The sequence below is a fragment of the Salminus brasiliensis genome, chromosome 6 (assembly GCF_030463535.1).
Source record: "Salminus brasiliensis chromosome 6, fSalBra1.hap2, whole genome shotgun sequence".
Classification (NCBI taxonomy): Eukaryota; Metazoa; Chordata; class Actinopteri; order Characiformes; family Bryconidae; genus Salminus; species Salminus brasiliensis.
The window spans coordinates 35,869,529-35,894,240 of NC_132883.1; the positions used below are offsets into that span (position 1 = coordinate 35,869,529).

A 24,712-nucleotide genomic window follows, 5' to 3' on the forward strand; every position below is an offset into this window, starting at 1 on the left:
GTCCACAACAGACCAATCCAGACGAGAGTTAAACAGTGCAATAAAAGACGCTGACTTTGCAGAGAACAACTTATGATACTCATAACCTTGAATGATGTCAGATCTCAACCGAAAGGAAACCGCCACAGCGGTGGGAGGAACAAAAGGCCTATCCAAAGGCACTTGGTTCACGAGCACGGAGGGTGCAGGCCCAGAAGGTGCCCCAACAATGTCCAGAGCGAGAGGGCTACCCAGAGCATTAGACGTCAGGAGCCGCAGATCCTCGAGAGACAATACGGTGCACACCAGAACGCCACGAACAGCCAGAAGCTCCAAGATCTGATTCGCCGTCCACGCAGACCAGGGCGGGGCCTGGGCAAGCAGACGAGAACTTCGCTCGATGGACGGGGCAGGAGAAGGGTAAGTAAAATCTCCACCAGAGTCAAACCAGTCAAGACAAGGCAACCGCGTGCACAGAGAGACGTGACGTCACTTCTGAAAGCAAAAAAAAACATGTGATTAGTGAACTTTTAACAACGACTGATGATTGTCTGAAGAACAGTGATGCTGCATTGGAGTCACCTGAACTTTCTCTAGAGCTTTCATTTCTCTAATACTGACAGATGGTGGAATACAATAGACATCATTAGTGGTGAATGGAAATCCCTGCAAATACTCTGTTCAGACTTGGTCGACTTAGTGGACCTGTGGACTTAATGTTGTACAATATTAAGCAACAACAGCAGAGACGAGAAAAGACTTCAATAAGGACTGGAGCCGAGACAGCTTATGGACAAGCAGAGACATCAACAGGAAATCAAGCAACAGAAAATCGTCCAAAAGATGCAAAACAAATGTCAGCTTTACAGCAAAACAGAACCGAGAAGAGTACTTAACACCGGCTCAAAAGGTCTTTGAAGGAAGAACTTTGCTGTGCCTTGCGGGACGAAGGCACCGATGGCACATAGACTTGGGGAGAGGTTGTTAAAATGATCACACAGAGGAATACCCCTGTAGGAAAGGTACGCCGCCTGTCCAGATATGTGCTTACAGATTCAGCACCAGGGAGAGCGCCCGGGACAACACCAAGGCAAACCGTGGGGCAAAGGGCAGGCACCTGGCTGTGAGACCCACACATGGAACAAGAAATGGCGGGCCAACAGCTCCGTGTACACAACAGACCGATCCAGAAGATTTAAACGAGTTAAACGACGAGTTAAACAGTGCAATTAAAGACACTGAGTTTGCAGAGAACTACTTATGATACTCATAACCTTGAATGATGTCAGATCTTAAGATCTGACATCAGATCTCCCTGCAAATACTCTAATCAGAACATGCTGAAGAAGCGTGGTCTTAGTGTTGTGCTGTCTCTCAGTGGTGGTAGCCACCTGAGTCAGCTGCAGTGTTGAGGCTCCATCACACCAACAGAGATAGAAAAGTAAAAGAAAGAAATGTGGGGTTAGATGGACTATACTGGACTTTTTTATCTACACAGGATTCTCTAATACCAAAAATAAACTTACAGAAATTAATCATTTACTTACAGGAGGATGTGGTGAAGGCCAGTCAGTCCAGCAGAGTCGGACTGAACTGACTGAATGCAGACACACATCATACAGAGGAAGGAAACAGAAATGTGGATTTAGATGGACTGTATTTGGCCTTTTAATTTACAAACAGTTCTTTAATACTGACAATATACAGAAATGGACCATTTACTTACAGGAAGGTGGGGTGGAGGCCAGTTCGTCCAGGAAAGCTGATGCACTAGTGGTGGTCCCAAAATCTTCCTGAAGCCTGGATCAGTGTCAGCTGCAGTGGTGAGGCTCCATCACACCGATGTACAGAGATAGAAAAGTAAAATAAAAAATTGTGGGGTCAGGTGGACTGTATTTAACCTTCTCTTCTAAACAGAGTGCTCTAATACCAAAAATGAACTTACAGAAATGAATCAGTTACTTACAGGAGGATGTGGTGAAGGCCAGTCAGTCTAGCAGAGTCGGATTGAACTGACTGACTGAGGCTCCATAATGCAGACACACATCATACAGAGGAAGGAAACAGAAATGTGGGGTTAGATGGACTGCATTTGATCTTCTCATCTACACAGAGTTCTCTAATACTGACAATAAACAGATACTGAAATTAATCGTTTACTTACAAGAGGGTGTGGTGGAGGCCAGTCAGTCCAGCAGAGTCGATGCACTACTGGACTGACTGGATTGAGCTAATCGATGTGGAATAAAATGGAGATCACAGCTGCCTGTCCTAGAACTCCAATATGGAGGCTCCATCAGAGAGAAAAGGGAAAAACAGAAATGTGGGGTTAGACGTACTGTGTTTGGCCTTTTACTTTACAAACAGTTCTTTAATACTGACAATAGACAGAAATAGGACTATTTACTTACGGGAAGGTGGGGTGGAGGCCAGTTCGTCCAGTAAAGCCGATGCACTACTGGACTGACTGGCCTCAGCTAACAGGTGGTGGAATAAGTGGTGGTCCCAAAACCTTCCTCTAGCCTGGATCAGTGTCAACTGCAGTCCTGAGGCTCCATCACACCGATGTACAGAGATAGAAAAGTAAAAGACAGAAATGTGGGGTTAGATGGACTGTATTTAACCTTTTAATCTACACAGAATTCTCTAATACCAAAAATAAACTTACAGAAACTGTTTATTTACTTACGGGAGGGATTGGTGGAGGCCAGTCAGTCCAGCAGAGTCAGACTGAACTGACTGATTGAGGCTCCATAAAGCAGACAAACATCATAAAGAGGAGGGAAACAGAGATATAGGGTTAGATGGGCTGTAATAGATCGCATAATTTAGACACAGTTCTTTAATACTGACAATAAACAGATACTACAATGGATTGTCTACTTACGGGTGGGTGGGGTGGAGGCCAGTCAGTCCAGCAGAGTCGATGCACTGCTGGACTGACTGGTTTGAGCTAATCGATGTGGAATAAAATGGACATCACAGCTGCCTGTCCTAGAACTCCAGTATGGAGGCTCCATCAGAGAGAAAAGGGAAAAACAGAAATGTGGGGTCAGACGTACTGTATTTGGCCTTTTACTCTACAAACAGTTCTTTAATACTGACAATAAACAGAAATGGACTTTTTACTTACGGGAAGGTGGGGTGGAGGCCAGTTCGTCCAGTAAAGCCGATGCACTACTGGACTGACTGGCCTCAATTAACAGGTGGTGGAATAAGTGGTGGTCCCAAAACCTTCCTCTAGCCTGGACCAGTGTCAGCTGCAGTGTTGAGGCACCATCACACTGAATGTACAGAGAGAAAAGGAAAAGATAGAAATGTGGGGTTAGATGGACTGTATCTACACAGAGTTCTCTAATACTGACAATAAACAGATAATGAAATAAAAAGCGTGAAGAGTGACCATGTGAGACTGTAAGCTTTGCGAGTGGACGGGGCTAAGCCTTTTGTCATGTAACTTTTTGCAGAGTCTAATAGTGAGTACTATAGTACTATAGTGAGCTCTATAATTCAGGATTAAAAGAGAGGTTGGCTGATATGGAGTTGGATCTTGATGTGCTGAAGGTTCGAGACGCCTGAAATCCTGCAACCCAAAACGGGAAAGACCATCAGCGACAGAATTGCATTGTCCCGGAATATGTTCAGCAGTTAATATGAAATAATGAATAACCGATTGCCAAGTTAAACGCCTCAGTCATAATTTAAGTGCACAAGGATTGTCCTCTATTAATAATCGAGACAACAGCTTCATTGTCCCAAAATAATTGAATCCGTCTCCAGCTTTCACCCCAGAGGACACTAGCCACAACTACGGGATACAACTCGTGAAGCGGCGAGGATACAGATCCAATGGTGAGTTGACTGAACTCAGACGGCCATTTCTCAGCAAACCATTGACGAGAAAAAACTTCAATAGGGGCTGGAGCCGAGACAGCTTATTGACAGGCAGAGACGCCATCAAGAGGCCCGAATCCAACAGGACGCCCAAAAATTCCAGAGAAGTGGAACACACGAAACACTCCACTTAAAACATCCAATGCAGAGCCTCGGGAAGACAGGAAATCAAGCAACAGAAAATCGTCCAAAAGATGCAAAACAAATGTCAGCTTTACAGCAAAACAGAACCGAGAAGAGTACTTAACACCGGCTCAAAAGGTCTTTGAAGGAAGAACTTTGCTGTGTCTTGCGGGACGAAGGCGCTGAGGGCACATAGACTTGGGGAGGGGTTGTTAAAATGATTACACAGAGGAATACCCCTGTAGGAAAGGTACGCCACCTGTCCAGAGAAGTGCTTACAGATTCAGCACCAGGGAGAGCGCCCGGGACAACACCAAGGCAAACCGTGGGGCAAAGGGCAGGCACCTGGCTGTGAGACCCACACATGGAACAAGAAATGGCGGACCAACAGCTCCGTGTCCACAACAGACCGATCTAGATGATTTAAACGAGTTAAACGACGAGTTAAACAGTGCAAAAAAGACGCTGACTTTGCGGAAAACGACGTTTGATACTCATAACCTTGATCTCAACCGGGAGCAAACCACCGCAGCGGCGGGAGGGACAAAAGCCAATGCTGCTGATGCTGCATTGGAGTCTCCTGATAGAACTTTCACTAGAGCTTTCATTTCTCTAATACTGACAGATGGTGGAATACAATAGACATCATTAGTGGAAGGGTTTCCCTAATGTGTGAGATCATATGGTGAATGGAAGTCAGCTGCAGTGTTGAGGCTCCATCACACCGACAGACAGAGATAGAAAAGTAAAAGAAAGAAATGTGGGGTTAGATGGACTATACTGGACCTTCTTATCTACACAGAATTCTCTAATACCAAAAATAAACTTACAGAAATGAATAATAATTTAATAAATTAACAGGAGAGTGTGGTGAAGGCCAGTGAGTCTACCAGAGTCGGATTGAACTGACTGAGGCTCCATAACGCACACACATCATACATAAGAGGGAAAAAATGTGGGGTTAGATTGACTGTATTAGGTCTTCTCATCTAAACAGAGTTCTCTAATACTGAGAAAACACAGATACTAAAATTAATCGTTTACTTACAAGAGGGTGTGGTGGAGGCCAGTCAGTCCAGCAGAGTCGATGCACTGCTGGACTGACTGGATTAAGCTAGTCGATGTGGAAATGGACATCACAGCTGCCTGTCCTAGAACTCCAGTATGGAGGCTCCATCAGAGAGAAAAGGGAAAAACAGAAATGTGGGGTTAGACGTACTGTATTTCGCCTTTTACTCCACAAACAGTTCTTTAATACTGACAATAAACAGATACAGAAATGGACCATTTACTAACAAGAAGGTGGGGTGGAGGCCAGGTCGTCCAGTAAAGCCGATGCACTACTGGACTGACTGGCCTCAGTTAACAGCTGGTGGAATAAGTGGTGGTCCCTAAACCTTCCTGTAGCCTGGATCAGTGTCAGCTGCAGTCCTGAGGCTCCATCACACCGATGTACAGAGATAGAAAAGTAAAATAAAAAATTGTGGGGTCAGGTGGACTGTATTTAACCTTCTCTTCTAAACAGAGTGCTCTAATACCAAAAATGAACTTACAGAAATGAATCAGTTACTTACAGGAGGATGTGGTGAAGGCCAGTCAGTCTAGCAGAGTCGGATTGAACTGACTGACTGAGGCTCCATAATGCAGACACACATCATACAGAGGAAGGAAACAGAAATGTGGGGTTAGATGGACTGTATTTGATCTTCTCATCTACACAGAGTTCTGACAATACTGACAATAAACAGATACTGAAATTAATCGTTTACTTACAAGAGGGTGTGGTGAAAGCCAGTCAATCCAGCAGAGTCGATGCACTGCTGGACTGACTGGTTTGAGCTAATCGATGTGGAATAAAATGGACATCACAGCTGCCTGTCCCAGAACTCCAGTATGGAGGCTCCATCAGAGAGAAAAGGGAAAAACAGAAATGTGGGGTCAGACGTACTGTATTTGGCCTTTTACTCTACAAACAGTTCTTTAATACTGACAATAAACAGAAATGAACTTTTTACTTACGGGAAGGTGGGGTGGAGGCCAGTTCGTCCAGTAAAGCCGATGCGCTACTGGACTGACTGGCCTCAATTAACAGGTGGTGAAATAAGTGGTGGTCCGAAAACCTTCCTGTAGCCTGGATCAGTGTCAACTGCAGTCCTGAGGCTCCATCACACCGATGTAGAGATAGAAAAGTAAAAGACAGAAATGTGGGGTTAGATGGACTGTATTTAACCTTTTGATCTATACAGAATTCTCTAATACCAAAAATAAACTTACAGAAACTGTTTATTTACTTACGGGAGGGATTGGTGGAGGCCAGTCAGTCCAGCAGAGTCAGACTGAACTGACTTATTGAGGCTCCATAAAGCAGACACACATCATAAAGAGGAGGGAAACAGAGATATAGGGTTAGATGGGCTGTAATAGATCGCATAATTTAGACACAGTTCTTTAATACTGACAATAAACAGATACTACAATGGATTGTTTACTTACGGGTGGGTGGGGTGGAGGCCAGTCAGTCCAGCAGAGTCAATGCACTACTGGACTTACTGGCCTGAGCTAACAGATGATGGAATAAGTGGTGATTCCAAAACCTTCCTGTAATCTTGACCAGAGTCATCTGCAGTGTTGAGGCTCCATCACACCGATGTACAGAGACAGAAAATTAAAAGAAAAAAATGTGGGGTTAGATGTACTGTATTTGACCTTCTCATCTACACAGAGTTCTCTAATGCTGACGATAAACAGATAAAGAAATTAACCGTTTACTTACGGGAGGGTGTTGTGAAGGCCATTCATTCCTGGACTGACTGATTGAGGCTCCATAACGCAGACGCACGTCATATAGAGGAAGGAAACAGAAAAGTGGGGTCAGAGGGACTGAAATTAACAGTCTACAGACACAGACATCTAATACTGACAAATAAATAGAACAAATATACATGGAAATGAATTAAATAAATGACTCACAGTATTGTTTGGGGGGATGTGCTGGACCCCAGTCAGTCTAGTAGAGTCAGGGCACCTGCAAAGAAACAGAAAAAGAGTGGAGAGGCACTGCAAAAGTTTTAAAACACAAAATGGACAAATTCAACTACAAATAACACTGAATTATAGAAAATTAATAGAAAAGATCCTCACCGTATTTAATAAAAGCACAAACACAACCTATATCACAACATACTAGAGAATTTATTAATTAATAAATATACTTATATTAATTAAACATTAATAATAAACATACAAAAAAATCAGATATTTTAAAATTAATATATTAAAACTATATTAAATAGGGGGAAGTCTTAGAGTGGGGGTTAAATGAGCTGTAAATGAATTTGAAATAATTAATAGAAGTATAATAGAATTAATAGGGAAGGTAGGGAGGGGTTAAAGAAAATAAAAGAAAATGATGACTTATTCCAAAGCCTCCAGGCTGTCCAGGAGCTGGTTGACGTGGCTCCCGACCAACTCCCACACGGCTGCGGCCACAGATACAGGGTCCTCGTACACAGACTCCTCCAGAGCAAAGATGGCCCCCAGGAAGCGCATCAGTGCGTTCTGAAAGCAATCAGAAGAAGAGGCTGTTGTCAAAGGAGGCAAACAAAACCCTTAAATCTACACCATGTCTGCTCTGAATGTCTGGAGGAGAAGCTGTGAGGTTCTCTCTTCTGTTTTGTGAAGGATTCTGAGGGTTACCTGGACCAGGAGCTGGTACTGCTGAGCCCCGGCACTGCTCTGCTCGCTGGTAGCAGAGAAAGAGGATATCACGGCCATGAGATGATCCAGAAATCCCCCAGCCGTCTGCAACAGTGTGAGAAGTGGTACAGATGTGAGAAAGGCTGCTTAGTTCTGTGTAGGCTCTAATAGCTAGAACACAACACACGCAAGAACTGAAAACGTCTCTTACCGGACAGATCGGAGGTCTCCCTCCAGCCTGAAGACCAAGGATCACCACCTCATAGACGATGTCTATGAAGTTGAAGTGCTGAATCTGAGAGTAGGAGGAAACACCAGGGTCAGAAGAACCATCCATTTTTCTACGAGGTACAAAGGTTTTCACTCAAGCCTGGTTAATGAAACTCACCCCAATCTGCGCCAGCTCCTCTTCAATTCCTTGATGGCAAGAAGGATCCTGAGCCAACGCAAGCAGTCGGTCGTACGCCAGCAGGAAGACGACCAGATTCTGCAGGATGAACAGAGAGATGTTTAAAATCACATTCATTCATTTTCATCACAGTGTTTTAAGTGTTTCGTGTTCATGTAGTTACCCTGTCGTTGAGATCGGCCAGGTCACTGAGAACTGCCTTGCCGGCCTCACAGACGTACTCTCTGCGCTCCGCGTCGCTCAGCAGGAACTACAGGAATGAAGAACGGGATGTTAGAGAAGGAAGAACACAAGACACAACTGAAGACCTTGAGATGTGAAAAAGTACTTTCATGGGTTGCCACTTACAGTGAAGGCCAGACGCAGGGCATTCCGCTTTGGGGAGGTTCCTGATCCCCTGAATGGTTGAGAAGGCACTGTGGGAAAAAGAGCAAATCTCCCATTTCAGAATCAACACAAACACCTCAATTCTGTTTACAGTGTACAGAAGCGGCTGTGACACTTACTGCAAAGCGGGCACCTCCCTCGCTGCAGCGCTGCCTCCAGTCGCCTGTAAGACCAAATATTCCACTTTATTTAATGCTGAACAGAATTGGAAACGGTACGACGACGCCTCATAACACTAGTGTGATTAGTTTTACCTCAGGAGCTGGTCCGGGCTGAGGCCAGTCAGAAGAGCTGGACTCCTGCTGAGGCTCTGGCTGGCAGGTGGTGTCCTCAGGCCATGAGTTGGCAAAGGAGGTCCACCCGTCATCGCCGATGACCAGGTCCTGATACGTGTGGAGCACCTGTAAAACAAACAACACACACTCTATACATCACATCTCAAGCTGGGGAGAAGTGTAGCGTGTTGGCTTTCTGAGGTACGTTCTACAAGAACATGCAGATCAGTTCTGACTAGAACGTGCTAAAGTTACCTGAAAGTCTCCAGATGATTTGGGGGTGGAGCGCTTGGTGAAGCGGCCGGACACTACACGGTGCAGGTGACCTTCAATGCGCTACAAAGAGACAGGGCATTACCCTGTGAGTCAAAGGCCATGAGGAAGCTAGACTTAGGAGAACGTGGCTGAGACGTCTTACCTCAGCAAAGGTCACCTGTGCTGCCGATGCGAACCAGATGGGGGCCTGAAAGAGAGAGGTTAGAGGGTTCATATGAATCACGTGAAGAATAATTAATTACATATAAAAAATAATAGAGTAACAGAAACAACTAGAAGTGGAAGAGTTTATCTACCTCCTCAGAAGGTAGAAGAAGGTTGAAGAAGTCGTTGGTGAGGATCCACCACGACTGGGTCACGTCCCCCCGCATCAGGAGCACGTGGTGTCGGCGCACACAGATCTTCTGCAGAATAAAAAAACACACGCAAGTAAGACGCAAAGCTCCAGATACGAGTAACTATACCAAAGGATTCCTCACCTGCTGGTGTGGGTTGAGCCACAGTCTGTAGGAGAAGTGCTAACTCTACCACATAGGAACCATACAGACACGAGTAACCGTACCAAATGAGGGTTCTTCCCCACAGGAGGAAGTGCATACCTGGTTGTCCCGGATGTACCACCGCCGGTAGGAGAACCTAAGGGTCCAGATGGAACTGAGCACATCCTTGGGGCAATGATCCAGGATCAGCTGCTCCAGAAAGCGCCTGGGACACTGCAATGAGACACGGCAGAAAGACTGCAATGATCTGCATCCTATTAAATCATCTCTGCAGTATAAAGTATCTAGAACCTCCCAAATTCCAGTTAAACCAACTGCATCATTTCTCTTACCCGGTACGGAATCACAGATCCAAACGGAGGGCTGAGGGTAAGCTGTCCGTCCTCCGCAGTGATGACCAGATGAATCGCTGGGTCTGAAAAAGAGAAACAGTGAAGACACCCCTCCTATCTTGAATACAGGACAGTGTGAGTCACATCCTCCATCTTGTAAACCTAGCTAACCTAGATAAGTACCCTAGCTAACTTAGCTAGCTAGCTTCAGACAGACCTCTGTTTCGCTGCTTAGCTTCTCCAACACTCAAATACACAAACACACAGCTAGTGAGCACATTTTTACATGAGTCTATCTTTCGGCTTTAACGCTTTAAAGAGCTCTAGCTACCTTCTGCTGCAGTCTGGACAGCGGCATCGACGGTCCTCGGTGTCCGCTGTCGATCTCGGGACCTGCGGGCAGAGAGGACATAATAAGCTCCGGCAGTGGCAGCTGCGACCCCAGCTGCGAACAGGAGGGGGCGCAAACGGAGCTCCACCGCCGGGGGGCAAAGAGCAAAGACGCTGCGCATCGTGGAAACAGCTGAAGTCGCTCTTCTAGAAGGAGATGGAGGGTCCTCGTTGAAGGAGGTGGAGGGTCCTCGTCGAAGGAGGTAGAGGAGTCCTCGTTAAAGGAGATGGAGGGGTCCTCGTTAAAGCAGGTGGAGGGGTCCTCGTCGAAGGAGGTGGAAGGGTCCTCGTTAAAGGAGGTGGAGGGGTCCTCGTTGAAGCAGGTGGAGGGGTCCTCGTTAAAGGAGGTGGAGAGGTCCTAGTTGAAGGAGGTGGAGGGGTCCTCGTCGAAGTTGTTGAGGTGGTTCTAGAGGAAGAAGAAGGAGTGGAGCTCGTCCAAAATGCAGCTGTTGTAGAGATGTAGTTGCTGCAGAAGAAGCAGGAGTTGGTCTCGTCGAAAAAGCTGAAAAGTTCTCAGAGGAGCAGAAAGAGCAGCTGAGCGCTGTGGGGGTCGGTAAACGACTGAGGCTCAACGTTCGTTCTACCGTTCTAGATTGTGACCTGGGTTCCACCTACGTTCTCTTACAGTTTAAAGGGAAACATGTTCAGTGTCTCCATGGCGACAGAGAGCGAAAATAACAGGGTTATCTAGAAAGGAGTTCAGGGACTAGTGAGGTTCTCCATTTACACTGAGGACTGAGTTCCCCACCCTCAGGTTCTGCACACAGTAGCGCTAAGAACCACGTTTGTCCCCAAGAAGTAGCTAGAAGTACCTCTATATCTGTTCTAGATCTGTTTCTGAGAAGCAAGACAGCTTTTTTTGTGATCAAGAATTTTTATTTCACAAAACAACCAACAACAAGGGTATGGGGGCAACAGACGACTCCAAGCGAAGTCCAGGAGTAGTTCAGTTTTGTAGGATTGCCTTTTTAGCTGCAGTAAATCCAGTAAATGTCAGACCCTCAGTATCGTGCTCTCCCCCAGGGGGGTTGCGAGCTGCCTCCCACAGGCCCAAATAAGGACTTCTGTTCTATTTCCGTTCATGTGTGTCGATTCAGAGACTCGGTTCGTGTTCGTTTACGTTCATGTGTGTTTGGTTCAGTTCGTTTGTGTTCACGTGTGTTTCGGTTTTGATTGTTTTTGTTCCTTGTTTAAGTCATGCGTTTCACCTGAGGCTGGCGGTACTTAAGGAGCCTGGACGTCTTAGTCCGAGGCCAAATTGCATGTTTGGAACCGAGAGGCAGCTCGAGAGGTGTGTTAGGACCAGCTTCTGTTCGACTTCCTTGTTCGTAAGCAGGCCATCCGGCCATCCAAGGACTCAGCGAGGCTCGCTCACTCTCAGCCAAGATAGACCCATGACTCTCATTCCAGCTAGGCGACCCACGCTCACACAGTAGTACCACGTTTGGTCGGCCTAGCCGTTTTTGGTTCTGCAGCTGGTCTCCTAGCTCTCTTCCCTTCATTTAGAAGTAGTCTCAGCGCCGGTCTAGCGCGTCTTTAGTTCACCCCTGGTTGCCCCAGGCTCTGCCTGCAGGTTTTCGTTAGAGTCCCCCAGTCTTAGGTGTGTTTGTTTTCGCCCTCTGGTTTTTCAAGTTTGTGTCGTGTTCATCTGTATGCCTTTGTGTTCATCCCTCTGTGTCTGGCCTAACCCACCATGACAGTAAACAGTAGTTTATTCTGTATGACCTTTAACCCTATATTGGAGTTGTCATTCCGGAGACTCAAACATGGGTCATAATTTCACTCAATTTCCAGTAAATCAGACAACACTGAATTGATCTATTTCCAGAGTTTTCCCAGAACATATTTAAAATGGACCAGCAGCAGTGTTGGTACATATATGACAATGATTGGTAGTTTGGAGCTTCATTTTAAATCTTCTATATGGTGTCAGGTATGCTCTGTGAATGACCTTAAAATCAGTAAGTTGATGTGTTACATTTTTGGAAGGCCTGTTAAGATCAGACCAAGTAGTTCCCCATTCTGGAGTATGATTTAAGGCAGCAAGCTCTCTGTTCCATGATGCAGCAACTGAAAGAGGTTTCATAGTAGCTTCAATCAACTTGCGGTAGATCCTGGATACACATCCTTTGGAGGGCATATATGGTTGGATCCGATCCAGCTATGGGAAAGCACCATGGAAGCCCATAGGTTTTTAACCCTGAAATGCTCTATAAAACATCAAATTCCTTCATTACAGATTGAATGGAGACATCCACTCTGTCTAAACACAGAAGAATGTCATCAGCATAAAGCGAAATAAAGTTGCTGTGATCTTGAATTGTGATAGGAAATATTGAGGATTGTTGAACAGCTTGTGCTAAAGGTTCTAAAGACAGACAAAATCAATGGGGGGAGATTGGACACCCTTGTCTAGTCCCACGCTCTAGCTGAAATGCAGGGGACATTAGATTGTTGGTTAATACTGATGCTGCAGGAGAATGATACAGTGTTCGCAGCACTGAAATAAACGTTGTACCCAAACCCAAAATGTTCAGGGACTGCTCACATATAACTCCACTCAGCCTATCAAAGGCTTTCTCCACGTCCAAAGAGAGAACTGCACAAGAGCTAGGAAATGTAGGTGCAGCGTCCAAAATCTGAAATAATCTCCGGATATTATCTGAGGCAGGACGGCCATTTATGAACCCAGTTTGGTCTTCCCTTATTAAAGCAGGTTCCACAGTTTCCAACAGCAAAGAGAGAACCTTAGCAAATAATTTGACGTCGCTACAAATAAGAGAAACAGGCCTGTAGCTTGAACATTGTAACAGGTCTTTTCCTTTCCAGGAATCCAGTATAAGAGGTCCCACTAAATCCCAAAGTTCCACATACAAATCAGGTGGGGAGCCATCCAGACCCAAAGCAAGACAGCTGTGTGGAGAAACTGCTAACTCAGGTGAAAATCTCCAATGAACAGTTTTTGTTGTGGTTTTAAATCACTTCAGCATGCTTCCAATAATGAGCTTCAGTCTAAAAGACAAATTCAGTGGAGATGCTGGGGATTGAACCCAGGACCTCATACATGCAAAGCATGCGCTCTACCACAAAGCTACATCCCCAACTGGTTGCAGGTTGTTGGCAATGTGCCCATGGGACAAGCCAAAGCTTTAAACTTACAGCAAGGGAAGAGTTAAAATCCTGCATAGTCAGCATTTTAACATAGTAAGCTCGAACATCATATATGATAGGGCATGCAAAAGCTACCAGCAAAGTGACATTGGGCAGAATCTTCCAAGAAAGAAGGCACGGACAGGGGTCGAACCCATGATCTTTAGCTTACAAGACCGACGCCTTACCACTTGGCCACCATGCCTGCCAGTCAACCCTCCTAGTCCCATGACTCTATGCCTCAACTGGTCACCTAACAATTCTTGGCTGACTCAATGAATAAATTCTTGCTAAATGCTCAGTTTGACCTTTTAGCAAACGTTGGTGTGACCTCTGCTTCAGTACAAGAATGTGCATGTACTCCCATCCTGGGCACCTTGCAACACATGTGGCAGAACTTGTCTAGAACTAAATGTCTGGTTTGTGTTTCTCTGAAGTTGCAAAGAAATACTCTAATAGGTCAGACAATGAAGAAAAATTCCTGATCCACGTAGTCTGAAGTTGCAAAAAAAAGTCCAGCAGGTTGTAACATGGAGATGCAGGGGATTGAACCCTGGACCTCATACATGCAAAGCATACACTCTACCACTGAGCTACATCCCCAACTTGCTGTAGGTTGTCGACAATGTGCCCATGGGACAAGACAAAGCTTTAAACTTACAGCTAGGGCAGAGGTAAAATCCTGCATAGTCAGCATTTTAACATAGTAAGCTGGAACATCATATATGATGGGGCATGCAAAAGCTACCAGCAAAGTGACATTGGGCAGAATCATCCAAGAAAGATGGCACGGACAGGGGTCGAACCCATGATCTTCAGTTTACGAGAGCGACACCTTACCACTTGGCCGCCATGCAAGCTCATCAAACTAGCGAGTCCCATGACTCTATGCCTCAACTGGTCACCTAACAATTCTTGGCTTACTCAATGAATAAAATTCTTGCTAAATGCTCAGTTTGACCTTTTAGCAAACGTTGGTGTGACCTCTGCTTCAGTACAAGAATTTGCATGTACTCTCATCCTGGGCACCTTGCAACACATGCGGCAGAATTTGTCTAGAACTAAATGTCTGGTTTGTGTTTCTCTGAAGTTGCAAAGAAATACTCTACTAGGTCAGACAATGAAGAAAAATTCCTGATCCACGTAGTCTGAAGTTGCAAAAAACAGCCCAGCAGGTTATAACATGGAGATGTAGGGGATTGAACCCTGGACCTCATACACGCAAAGAATGCACTCTACCCCTGAGCTACATCCCCTCTGCCAATCTTCCGTTTGAGGAACCCAAGAGCATGAGTAAAAGTAAGACATTCAGCAAAAATGGGGGGGATTTGATTAACATGTAATAAAAGCTCCCATTAAGCTTTTTTTTGCTTGGAAAAGGCACGAACGGGGATCGAACACGTGATCTTCGTTTTACAAGACCAACGCCTTGCCACTTGGCCACCATGCCTGCCAGTCAACCCACCTAGTCCCATGACTCTATGCCTCAACTGGTCACCTAACAATTCTTGGCTGACTCAATGAATAAATTCTTGCTAAATGCTCAGTTTGACCTTTTAGCAAAAGTTGGTGTGACCTCTGCTTCAGTACAAGAATTTGCATGTACTCCCATCCTGGGCACCTTGCAACACATGTGGCAGAACTTGTCTAGAGCTAAATGTCTGGTTTGTGTTTCTCTGAAGTTGCAAAGAAATACTCTAATAGGTCAGACAATGAAGAAAAATTCCTGATCCTCGTAGTCTGAAGTTGCAAAAACCAGCCCAGCAGGTTATAACATGGAGATGGAGGGGATTGAACCCTGGACCTCATACATGCAAAGCATGCGCTTTATCACTGAGATACATCCCCTCTGCCAATCTTCTGTTTAAGGAACCCAAGAGCATGAGTAAAAGTAAGACATTCAGCAAAGATGGGGAGGATTTGATTGACATGTAATAAAAGCTCCCATTAAGCTTCTTTTTCCTTGGAAAAGGCACGAACGGGAATCGAACCCGTGATCTTCGGTTACCTGAGCATAACAGTAAACATTCTTCTGTTACTGTCTCAGAACATGCAAATCAAGCAAGTTCCTCCAGCTGCAAATGCCTTTTTAATGAACAGTTTTTGTTGTGGTTTTGATTTATTTCAGCATGCTTCGAATAATGAGCTTCAGACTAAAAGACAAATTCAGTGGAGATGCTGGGGATTGAACCCAGGACCTTATACATGCAAAGCATGCACTCTACCACTGAGCTACATCCCCAAATTGCTGCAGGTTGTTGACAATGTGCCCATGGGACAAGCCAAAGCTTTAAACTTACAGTGAGGGCAGAGTTAAAATCCTGCATAGTCAGCATTTTTAACATAGTAAGCTGGAACATCATATATGATGGGGAATGCAAAAGCTACCAGCAAAGTGACATTGGGCAGAATCTTCCAAGAAAGAAGGCACGGACTGGGGTCGAACCCATGATCTTCGGTTTACGAGACCGACGCCTTACCACTTGGCCACCATGCCAGCTCATCAACTGTTCAAGTCCCATAACTCTGTGCCTCAACCGGTCTCCTGACAATTCTTGGCTGACTCAATGAATAAAATTCTTGCTAAATGCTCAGTTTGAACTTTTAGCAAACGTTGGTGTGACCTCTGCTTCAGTACAACAATGTTCATGTACTCCCATCCTGGGCACCTTGCAACACATGTGGCAGAATTTATCTAGAACTAAATGTCTGGTTTGTGTTTCTCTGAAGTTGCAAAGAAATACTCTAATAGGTCAGACAATGGAGAAAAATTCCTGATCCTCGTAGTCTGAAGTTGCAAAAACCTGCCCAGCAGGTTATAACATGGAGATACAGGGGATTGAACCCTGGACCTCATACATGCAAAGCATGCACTTTACCACTGAGATACATCCCCTCTGCCAATCTTCTGTTTAAGGAACCCAAGAGCATGAGTAAAAGTAAGACATTCAGCAAAGATGGGGAGGATTTGATTGAAATGTAATAAAAGCTCCCATTAAGCTTCTTTTTGCTTGGAAAAGGCACGAACGGGGATCGAAACCGCGATCTTCGGTTTACAAGACCGACGCCTTGCCACTTGGCCATCATGCCCGCAGCCTTGGTTTTGATTTGGCGTGGAAGCACTGGACAAATGTACCTGTAACAGCAACAGGAGTTAATTACCTGAGCATAACAGTAAACATTCTTCTGATACTGTCTCAGAACATGCAAATCAAGCAAGTTCCTCCAGCTGCAAATGCCTTTTTAATGAACAGTTTTTGTTGTGGTTTTGATTCACTTCAGCATGCTTCGAATAATGAGCTTCAGTCTAAAAGTCAAATTCAGTGGAGATGCTGGGGATTGAACCCTGGACCTCATGCATGCGAAGCATGCGCTCTACCACTGAGCTACATCCCCAACTTGCTGTCGGTTGTTGACAATGTGCCCATGGGACAAGCCAAAGCTTTAAACTTACAGTGAGGGCAGAGTTAAAATCCTGCATAGTCAGCATTTTAACATAGTAAGCTGGAACATCATATATGATGGGGCACCCAAAGGCTACCAGCAAAGTGACATTGGGCAGAATCTTCCAAGAAAGAAGGCACTGACAGGAGTCGAACCCATGACTTTCGGTTTACGAGACCGATGACTTACCACTTGGCCAACATGCCAGCTCATCAACTGCGTTAGTTCCATGACTCTATGCCTCATCCGGTCTCCTGACAATTCTTGGCTGACTCAACGAATAAAATTCTTGCTAAATGCTCAGTTTGAACTTTTAGCAAACGTTGGTGTGACCTCTGCTTCAGTACAAGAATGTGCATGTACTCCCATCCTGGGCACCTTGCAACACATGCGGCAGAATTTGTCTAGAACTAAATGTCTGGTTTGTGTTTCTCTGAAGTTGCAAAGAAATACTCTAAAAGGTCAGACAATGAAGAAAAATTCCTGATCCTTGTAGTCTGAAGTTGCAAAAACCTGCCCAGCAGGTTATAACATGGAGATGCAGGGGATTGAACCCTGGACCTCATACATGCAAAGCATGCGCTTTACCACTGAGATACATCCCCACTGCCAATCTTATGTTTACGGAACCAGAGAGCATGAGTAAAAGTAAGACATTCAGCAAAGATGGGGAGGATTTGATTGACATGTAATAAAAGCTCCCATTAAGCTTCTTTTTGCTTGGAAAAGGCATGAACGGGGATCGAACCAGTGATTTTCGGTTTACAAGACCAACGCCTTGCCACTTGGCCATCATGCCCACAGCCTTGGTTTTTAATTGGCGTGGAAGCACTGGACAAATATACCTGTAAAACAACAGGAGTTAATTACCTGAGCATAACAGTAAACATTCTTCTGATACTGTCTCAGAACATGCAAATCAAGCAAGTTCCTCCAGCTGCAAATGCCTTTTTAATGAACAGTTTTTGTTGTGATTTTGATTCACTTCAGCATGCTTCGAATAATGAGCTTCAGTCTAAAAGACAAATTCAGTGGAGATGCTGGGGATTGAACCCAGGACCTCATACACGCAAAGCATACGCTCTACCACTGAGCTACATCCCCTCTGCCAATCTTCTGTTTGAGGAACCCAAGAGCATGAGTAAAAGTAAGACATACAGCAAAGATGGGGAGGATTTGATTAACATGTAATAAAAGCTCCCATTAAGCTTCTTTTTGCTTGGAAAAGGCACGAACGGGGATCGAACCCCCGATTTTCGGTTTACAAGACCGACGCCTTGCCACTTGGCCATCACGCCCACAGCCTTGGTTGTGAATTGGCGTGGAAGCACTGGACAAATGTACCTGTAAAAGCAACAGGAGTTAATTACCTGAGCATAACAGTAAACACTCTTCTGATACTGTCTCAGAACATGCAAATCAAGCAAGTTCCTCCAGCTGCAAATGCCTTTTTAATGAACAGTTTTTGTTGTGGTTTTGATTCAGTTCAGCATGCTTCCAATAATGAGCTTCAGTCTAAAAGACAAATTCAGCAGAGATGGTGGGGATTGAACCCAGGACCTCATCCATGCAAAGCATGCGCTCCACCACTGAGCTACATCCCCAACTTGCTGTAGGTTGTTGACAATGTGCCCATGGGACAAGCCAAAGCTTTAAACTTACAGTGAGGGCAGAGTTAAAATCCTGCATAGTCAGCATTTTTAACATAGTAAGCTGGAACATCATATATGATGGGGAATGCAAAAGCTACCAGCAAAGTGACATTGGGCAGAATCTTCCAAGAAAGAAGGCACGGACTGGGGTCGAACCCATGATCTTCGGTTTACGAGACCGACGCCTTACCACTTGGCCACCATGCCAGCTCACCATCTGTTCAAGTCCCATAACTCTGTGCCTCAACCGGTCTCCTGACAGTTCTTGGCTGACTCAATGAATAAAATTCTTGCTAAATGCTCAGTTTGACCTTTTAGCAAACGTTGGTGTGACCTCTGCTTCAGTACAAGAATGTGCATGTACTCTCATCCTGGGCACCTTGCAACACATGCGGCAGAATTTGTCTAGAACTAAATATCTGGTTTGTGTTTCTCTTAAGTTGCAAAGAAATACTCTAATAGGTCAGACAATGGAGAAAAATTCCTGATCCTCGTAGTCTGAAGTTGCAAAAACCTGCCCAGCAGGTTATAACACGGAGATGCAGGGGATTGAACCCTGGACTTCAAACATTCAAAGCATGCGCTTTACCACTGAGCTACATCCCCTCTGCCAATCTTCTTTTTGAGGAACCCAAGAGCATGAGTAAAAGTAAGACATTCAGCAAAGATGGGGAGGATTTGATTGAAATGTAATAAAAGCTCCCATTAAGCTTCTTTTTGCTTGGAAAAGGCACAAACGGGGATCGAACCCGTGATCTTCGGTTTACAAGACAGACGCCTTGCCACTCGGCCATCGCGCCCACAGCCTTGGTTTTGAATTGGCGTGGAAGCACTGGACAAATGTACCTGTAAAAGCAACTGGAGTTAATTACCTGAGCATAACAGCAAACATTCTTCTGATACTGTCTCAGAACATGCAAATCAAGCAAGTTCCTCCAGCTGCAAATGCCTTTTTAATGAACAGTTTTTGTTGAGGTTTTGATTCACTTCAGCATGCTTCGAATAATGAGCTTCAGTCTAAACGACAAATTCAGTGGAGATGTTGGGGATTGAACCCAGGACCTCATACATGCAACGCATGCGCCCTACCACAGAGTTACATCCCCTCTGCCAATCTTCTGTTTCAGGAACCCAAGAGCATGAGTAAAAGTAAGACATACAGCAAAGATGGGGAGGATTTGATTGACATGTAATAAAAGCTCCCATTAAGCTTCTTTTTGCTTGGAAAAGGCACGAACGGGAATCGAACCCATGATCTTCGGTTACCTGAGCATAACAGTAAACATTCTTCTGATACTGTCTCAGAACATGCAAATCAAGCAAGTTCCTCCAGCTGCAAATTCCTTTTTAATGAACAGTTTTTGTTATGGTTTTGATTCATTTCAGCATGCTTCGAATAATGAGCTTCAGACTAAAAGACAAATTCAGTGGAGATGCTGGGGATGGAACCCAGGACCTCATACATGCAACGCATGCGCTCTACCACAGAGTTACATCCCCTCTGCCAATCTTCTGTTTCAGGAACCCAAGAGCATGAGTAAAAGTAAGACATACAGCAAAGATGGGGAGGATTTGATTGACATGTAATAAAAGCTCCCATTAAGCTTCTTTTTGCTTGGAAAAGGCACGAACGGGAATCGAACCCGTGATCTTCGGTTACCTGAGCATAACAGTAAACATTCTTCTGATACTGTCTCAGAACATGCAAATCAAGCAAGTTCCTCCAGCTGCAAATTCCTTTTTAATGAACAGTTTTTGTTATGGTTTTGATTCATTTCAGCATGCTTCGAATAATGAGCTTCAGACTAAAAGACAAATTCAGTGGAGATGCTGGGGATTGAACCCAGGACCTCATACATGCAAAGCATGCGCTCTACCACTGAGCTACATCCCCAACTTGCTGCAGGTTGTTGACAATGTGCCCATGGGACAAGCCAAAGCTTTAAACTTACAGTGAGGGCAGAGTTAAAATCCTGCATAGTCAGCATTTTTAAGCTTATTTTGCTTGGAAAAGGCACGAACGGGGATCGAAACCGTGATCTTCGGTTTACAAGACCGACGCCTTGCCACTTGGCCATCACGCCCGCAGCCTTGGTTTTGATTTGGCGTGGATGCACTGGACAAATGTACCTGTAAAAGCAACAGGAGTTAATTACCTGAGCATAACAGTAAACATTCTTCTGATACTGTGTCAGAACATGCAAATCAAGCAAGTTCCTCCAGCTGCAAATGCCTTTTTAATGAACAGTTTTTGTTGTGGTTTTGATTCACTTCAGCATGCTTCGAATAATGAGCTTCAGTCTAAAAGACAAATTCAGTGGAGATGCTGGGGATTGAACCCAGGACCTCATACATGCAAAACATGCACTCTACCACTGAGCTACATCACCTCTGCCAAGCTTCTATTTGAGGAACCCAAGAGTATGAGTAAAAGTAAGACATACAGCAAAGATGGGGAGGATTTGATTAACATGTAATAAAAGCTCCCATTAAGCTTCTTTTTGCTTGGAAAAAGGCACGAACGGGGATCTAATCCGTGATCTTCGGTTACCTGAGCATAACAGTAAACATTCTTCTGATATTGTCTCAGAACATGCAAATCAAGCAAGTTCCTCCAGCTGCAAATGCCTTTTTAATGAACAGTTTTTGTTGTGGTTTTGATTCATTTCAGCATGCTTCCAATAATGAGCTTCAGTCTAAAAGACAAATTCAGCAGAGATGCTGGGGATTGAACCCAGAACCTCATACATGCAAAGCATGCGCTCTACCAATGAGCTACATCCCCAACTTGCTGTAGGTTGTTGACAAAGTGCCCATGGGACAAGCCAATGCTTTAAACTTACAGTGAGGGCAGAGTTAAAATCCTGCATTGTCAGCATTTTAACATAGTAAGCTGGAACATCATATATGATGGGGCATGCAAAAGCTACCAGCAAAGTGACATTGGGCAGAATCTTCCAAGAAAGAAGGCACGGACAGGGGTTGAACCCATGATCTTCGGTTTACGAGACCGACGCGTTACCACATGGCTACCACGCCAGCTCATCAACTGTGCTAGTCCCATGACTCTATGCCTCAACCGGTCTCCTGACAATTCTTGGCTGACTCAATGAATAAAATTCTTGCTAAATGCTCAGTTTGAACTTTTAGCAAACGTTGGTGTGATCTCTGCTTCAGTAGAAGAATGTGCATGTACTCCCATCCTGGGCACCTTGCAACACATGTGGCAGAATTTGTCTAGAACTAAATGTCTGGTTTGTGTTTCTCTGAAGTTGCAAAGAAATACTCTAATAGGTCAGACAATGGAGAAAAATTCCTGATCCTCGTAGTCTGAAGTTGCAAAAACCAGCCCAGCAGGTTATAACATGGAGATGCAGGGGATTGAACCCTGGACCTCATACATGCAAAGCATGCGCTTTACCACTGAGATACATCCCCTCTGCCAATCTTCTGTTTAAGGAACCCAAGAGCATGAGTAAAAGTAAGACATTCAGCAAAGATGGGGAGGATTTGATTGAAATGTAATAAAAGCTCCCATTAAGCTTCTTTTTGCTTGGAAAAGGCACGAACGGGGATCGAACCCGTGATCTTCGGTTTACAAGACCAACGTCTTGCCACTTGGCCATCGCGCCCACAGCCTTGGTATTGAATTGGCGTGGAAGCACTGGACAAATGTACCTGTAAACGCAACAGGAGTTAATTACCTGAGCATAACAGTAAAGATTCTTCTGATACTGTCTCAGAACATGCAAATCAAGCAAGTTCCTCCAGCTGCAAATGCCTTTTTAATGAACAGTTTTTGTTGTGGTTTTGATTCACTTCAGCATGCTTTGAATAATGAGCTTCAGTCTAAAAGACAAATTCAGGGGAGATGCTGGGGATTGAACCCAGGACCTCATACATGCAAAGCATGCGCTCTACCACTGAGCTACATCCCCTCTGCCAAGCTTCTGTTTCAGGAACCCAAGAGCATGACTAAAAGTAAGACATACAGCAAAGATGGGGAGGATTTGATTGACATGTAATAAAAGCTCCCATTAAGCTTCTTTTTGCTTGGAAAAGGCACGAACGGGAATCGAACCCGTGATCTTCGGTTACCTGAGCATAACAGTAAACATTCTTCTGTTACTGTCTCAGAACATGCAAATCAAGCAAGTTCCTCCAGCTGCAAATGCCTTTTTAATGAACAGTTTTTGTTGTGGTTTTGATTCACTTCAGCATGCTTTGAATAATGAACTTCAGTCTAAAAGACAAACTCAGTGGAGATGCTGGGGATTGAACCCTGGAAGTCAAACATGCAAAGCATGCGCTCCACCACTGAGCTACATCTCCTCTGCCAATCTTCTTTTTGAGGAACCCAAGAGCATGAGAAAAAAATAAGACATTCAGCAAAGATGGGGAGGATTTGATTGGCATGTAATAAAAGCTCCCTTTAAGTTTCTTTTTGCTTGGAAAAGGCACGAACGGGGATTGAACCCGTGATCTTCGGTTTACAAGACCGACGCCTTGCCACTTGGCCATCACACCCACGGCCTTGGTTTTGAATTGGCGTGGAAGCACTGGACAAATGTACCTGTAAAAGCAACAGGAGTTAATTACCTGAGCATAACAGTAAACACTCCTCTGATACTGTCTCAGAACATGCAAATCAAGCAAGTTCCTCCAGCTGCAAATGCCTTTTTAATGAACAGTTTTTGTTGTAGTTTTGATTCACTTCAGCATGCTTCGAATAATGAGCTACAGTCTAAACGACAAATTCAGTGGAGATGCTGGGGATTGAATCCAGGACCTCATACATGCAAAGAATGCGCTCTACCACTGAGCTACATCCCCAACTTGCTGTAGGTTGTTGACAATGTGCCCATGGGACAAGCCAATGCTTTAAACTTACAGTGAGGGCAGAGTTAAAATCCTGCATAGTCAGCATTTTAACATAGTAAGCTGGAACATCATATATGATGGGGCATGCAAAAGCTACCAGCAAAGTGACATTGGGTAGAATCTTCCAAGAAAGAAGGCACGGACGGGGGTCAAACCCATGATTTTCGGTTTACGAGACCGACGCCTTACCACTTGGCCACCATGCCAGCTCATCAGCTGTCCTAGTCCCATGACTCTATGCCTCAACCGGTCTCCTGACAATTCTTAGCTGACTCAATGAATAAAATTCTTGCTAAATGCTCAGTTTGAACTTTTAGCAAACGTTGGTGTGACCTCTGCTTCAGTAGAAGAATGTGCATGTACTCCCATCCTGGGCACCTTGCAACACATGTGGCAGAATTTGTCTAGAACTAAATGTCTGGTTTGTGTTTCTCTGAAGTTGCAAAGAAATACTCTAATAGGTCAGACAATGAAGAAAAATTCCTGATCCTCGTAGTCTGAAGTTGCAAAAACCAGCCCAGCAGGTTATAACATGGAGATGCAGGGGATTGAACCCTGGACCTCATACATGCAAAGCATGCGCTTTATCACTGAGATACATCCCCTCTGCCAATCTTCTGTTTAAGGAACCCAAGAGCATGAGTAAAAGTAAGACATTCAGCAAAGATGGGGAGGATTTGATTGAAATGTGATAAAAGCTCCCATTAAGCTTCTTTTTGCTTGGAAAAGGCACGAGTGGGGATCGAACCCGTGATCATCGGTTTACAAGACCGACGCCTTGCCACTTGGCCATCGCGCCCACAGCCTTGGATTTGAATTGGCGTGGAAGCACTGGACAAATGTACCTGTAAAAGCAACTGGAGTTAATTACCTGAGCATAACAGTAAACATTCTTCTGATACTGTCTCAGAACATGCAAATCAAGCAAGTTCCTCCAGCTGCAAATGCCTTTTTAATGAACAGTGTTTGTTGTGGTTTTGATTCACTTCAGCATGCTTCGAATAATGAGCTTCAGTCTAAAAGACAAATTCAGGGGAGATGCTGGGGATTGAACCCAGGACCTCATACATGCAAAGCATGCGCTCTACCACTGAGCTACATCCCCTCTGCCAAGCTTCTGTTTCAGGAACCCAAGAGCATGACTAAAAGTAAGACATACAGCAAAGATGGGGAGGATTTGATTGACATGTAATAAAAGCTCCCATTAAGCTTCTTTTTGCTTGGAAAAGGCACGAACGGGAATCGAACCCGTGATCTTCGGTTACCTGAGCATAACAGTAAACATTCTTCTGTTACTGTCTCAGAACATGCAAATCAAGCAAGT

The 24,712-nt window shown here is 44.7% G+C and overlaps 1 long non-coding RNA gene and 18 other non-coding genes across 19 annotated transcripts; all 19 read right to left on the reverse strand.

Annotated features, from left to right (window-relative positions):
• Nucleotides 1-406: 406 nt before the first annotated feature.
• LOC140556923 (uncharacterized) lies at nucleotides 407-2,016 on the reverse strand. The gene is made up of 3 exons (XR_011979784.1): nucleotides 1,706-2,016; nucleotides 1,527-1,576; nucleotides 407-474 (listed from the first exon to the last, which is right to left on the reverse strand). It is a non-coding gene; the product is annotated as an uncharacterized lncRNA (long non-coding RNA).
• An 11,926-nt stretch (nucleotides 2,017-13,942) lies between these two features.
• Nucleotides 13,943-14,014, reverse strand: trnaa-ugc (transfer RNA alanine (anticodon UGC)). Its single transcript has one exon. It is a non-coding gene; the product is annotated as a tRNA-Ala (tRNA).
• Nucleotides 14,015-15,581: 1,567 nt separating this feature from the next.
• Nucleotides 15,582-15,653, reverse strand: trnaa-ugc (transfer RNA alanine (anticodon UGC)). Its single transcript has one exon. It is a non-coding gene; the product is annotated as a tRNA-Ala (tRNA).
• A 183-nt stretch (nucleotides 15,654-15,836) lies between these two features.
• trnat-cgu (transfer RNA threonine (anticodon CGU)) lies at nucleotides 15,837-15,908 on the reverse strand. The gene has a single exon. It is a non-coding gene; the product is annotated as a tRNA-Thr (tRNA).
• A 521-nt stretch (nucleotides 15,909-16,429) lies between these two features.
• On the reverse strand, nucleotides 16,430-16,501 carry trnat-ugu (transfer RNA threonine (anticodon UGU)). Its single transcript has one exon. It is a non-coding gene; the product is annotated as a tRNA-Thr (tRNA).
• Nucleotides 16,502-16,735: 234 nt separating this feature from the next.
• On the reverse strand, nucleotides 16,736-16,807 carry trnaa-cgc (transfer RNA alanine (anticodon CGC)). The gene has a single exon. It is a non-coding gene; the product is annotated as a tRNA-Ala (tRNA).
• A 775-nt stretch (nucleotides 16,808-17,582) lies between these two features.
• trnat-ugu (transfer RNA threonine (anticodon UGU)) lies at nucleotides 17,583-17,654 on the reverse strand. Its single transcript has one exon. It is a non-coding gene; the product is annotated as a tRNA-Thr (tRNA).
• Nucleotides 17,655-17,887: 233 nt separating this feature from the next.
• On the reverse strand, nucleotides 17,888-17,959 carry trnaa-ugc (transfer RNA alanine (anticodon UGC)). Its single transcript has one exon. It is a non-coding gene; the product is annotated as a tRNA-Ala (tRNA).
• A 683-nt stretch (nucleotides 17,960-18,642) lies between these two features.
• Nucleotides 18,643-18,714, reverse strand: trnat-cgu (transfer RNA threonine (anticodon CGU)). Its single transcript has one exon. It is a non-coding gene; the product is annotated as a tRNA-Thr (tRNA).
• A 327-nt stretch (nucleotides 18,715-19,041) lies between these two features.
• trnas-uga (transfer RNA serine (anticodon UGA)) lies at nucleotides 19,042-19,113 on the reverse strand. Its single transcript has one exon. It is a non-coding gene; the product is annotated as a tRNA-Ser (tRNA).
• A 122-nt stretch (nucleotides 19,114-19,235) lies between these two features.
• On the reverse strand, nucleotides 19,236-19,307 carry trnat-ugu (transfer RNA threonine (anticodon UGU)). Its single transcript has one exon. It is a non-coding gene; the product is annotated as a tRNA-Thr (tRNA).
• A 1,022-nt stretch (nucleotides 19,308-20,329) lies between these two features.
• trnaa-ugc (transfer RNA alanine (anticodon UGC)) lies at nucleotides 20,330-20,401 on the reverse strand. The gene has a single exon. It is a non-coding gene; the product is annotated as a tRNA-Ala (tRNA).
• A 118-nt stretch (nucleotides 20,402-20,519) lies between these two features.
• Nucleotides 20,520-20,591, reverse strand: trnat-ugu (transfer RNA threonine (anticodon UGU)). Its single transcript has one exon. It is a non-coding gene; the product is annotated as a tRNA-Thr (tRNA).
• Nucleotides 20,592-22,067: 1,476 nt separating this feature from the next.
• On the reverse strand, nucleotides 22,068-22,139 carry trnat-ugu (transfer RNA threonine (anticodon UGU)). The gene has a single exon. It is a non-coding gene; the product is annotated as a tRNA-Thr (tRNA).
• Nucleotides 22,140-22,373: 234 nt separating this feature from the next.
• On the reverse strand, nucleotides 22,374-22,445 carry trnaa-ugc (transfer RNA alanine (anticodon UGC)). Its single transcript has one exon. It is a non-coding gene; the product is annotated as a tRNA-Ala (tRNA).
• Nucleotides 22,446-22,962: 517 nt separating this feature from the next.
• trnat-ugu (transfer RNA threonine (anticodon UGU)) lies at nucleotides 22,963-23,034 on the reverse strand. Its single transcript has one exon. It is a non-coding gene; the product is annotated as a tRNA-Thr (tRNA).
• A 488-nt stretch (nucleotides 23,035-23,522) lies between these two features.
• Nucleotides 23,523-23,594, reverse strand: trnat-cgu (transfer RNA threonine (anticodon CGU)). The gene has a single exon. It is a non-coding gene; the product is annotated as a tRNA-Thr (tRNA).
• A 521-nt stretch (nucleotides 23,595-24,115) lies between these two features.
• On the reverse strand, nucleotides 24,116-24,187 carry trnat-ugu (transfer RNA threonine (anticodon UGU)). Its single transcript has one exon. It is a non-coding gene; the product is annotated as a tRNA-Thr (tRNA).
• A 234-nt stretch (nucleotides 24,188-24,421) lies between these two features.
• On the reverse strand, nucleotides 24,422-24,493 carry trnaa-ugc (transfer RNA alanine (anticodon UGC)). Its single transcript has one exon. It is a non-coding gene; the product is annotated as a tRNA-Ala (tRNA).
• Between the last annotated feature and the right edge of the window lie 219 nt (nucleotides 24,494-24,712).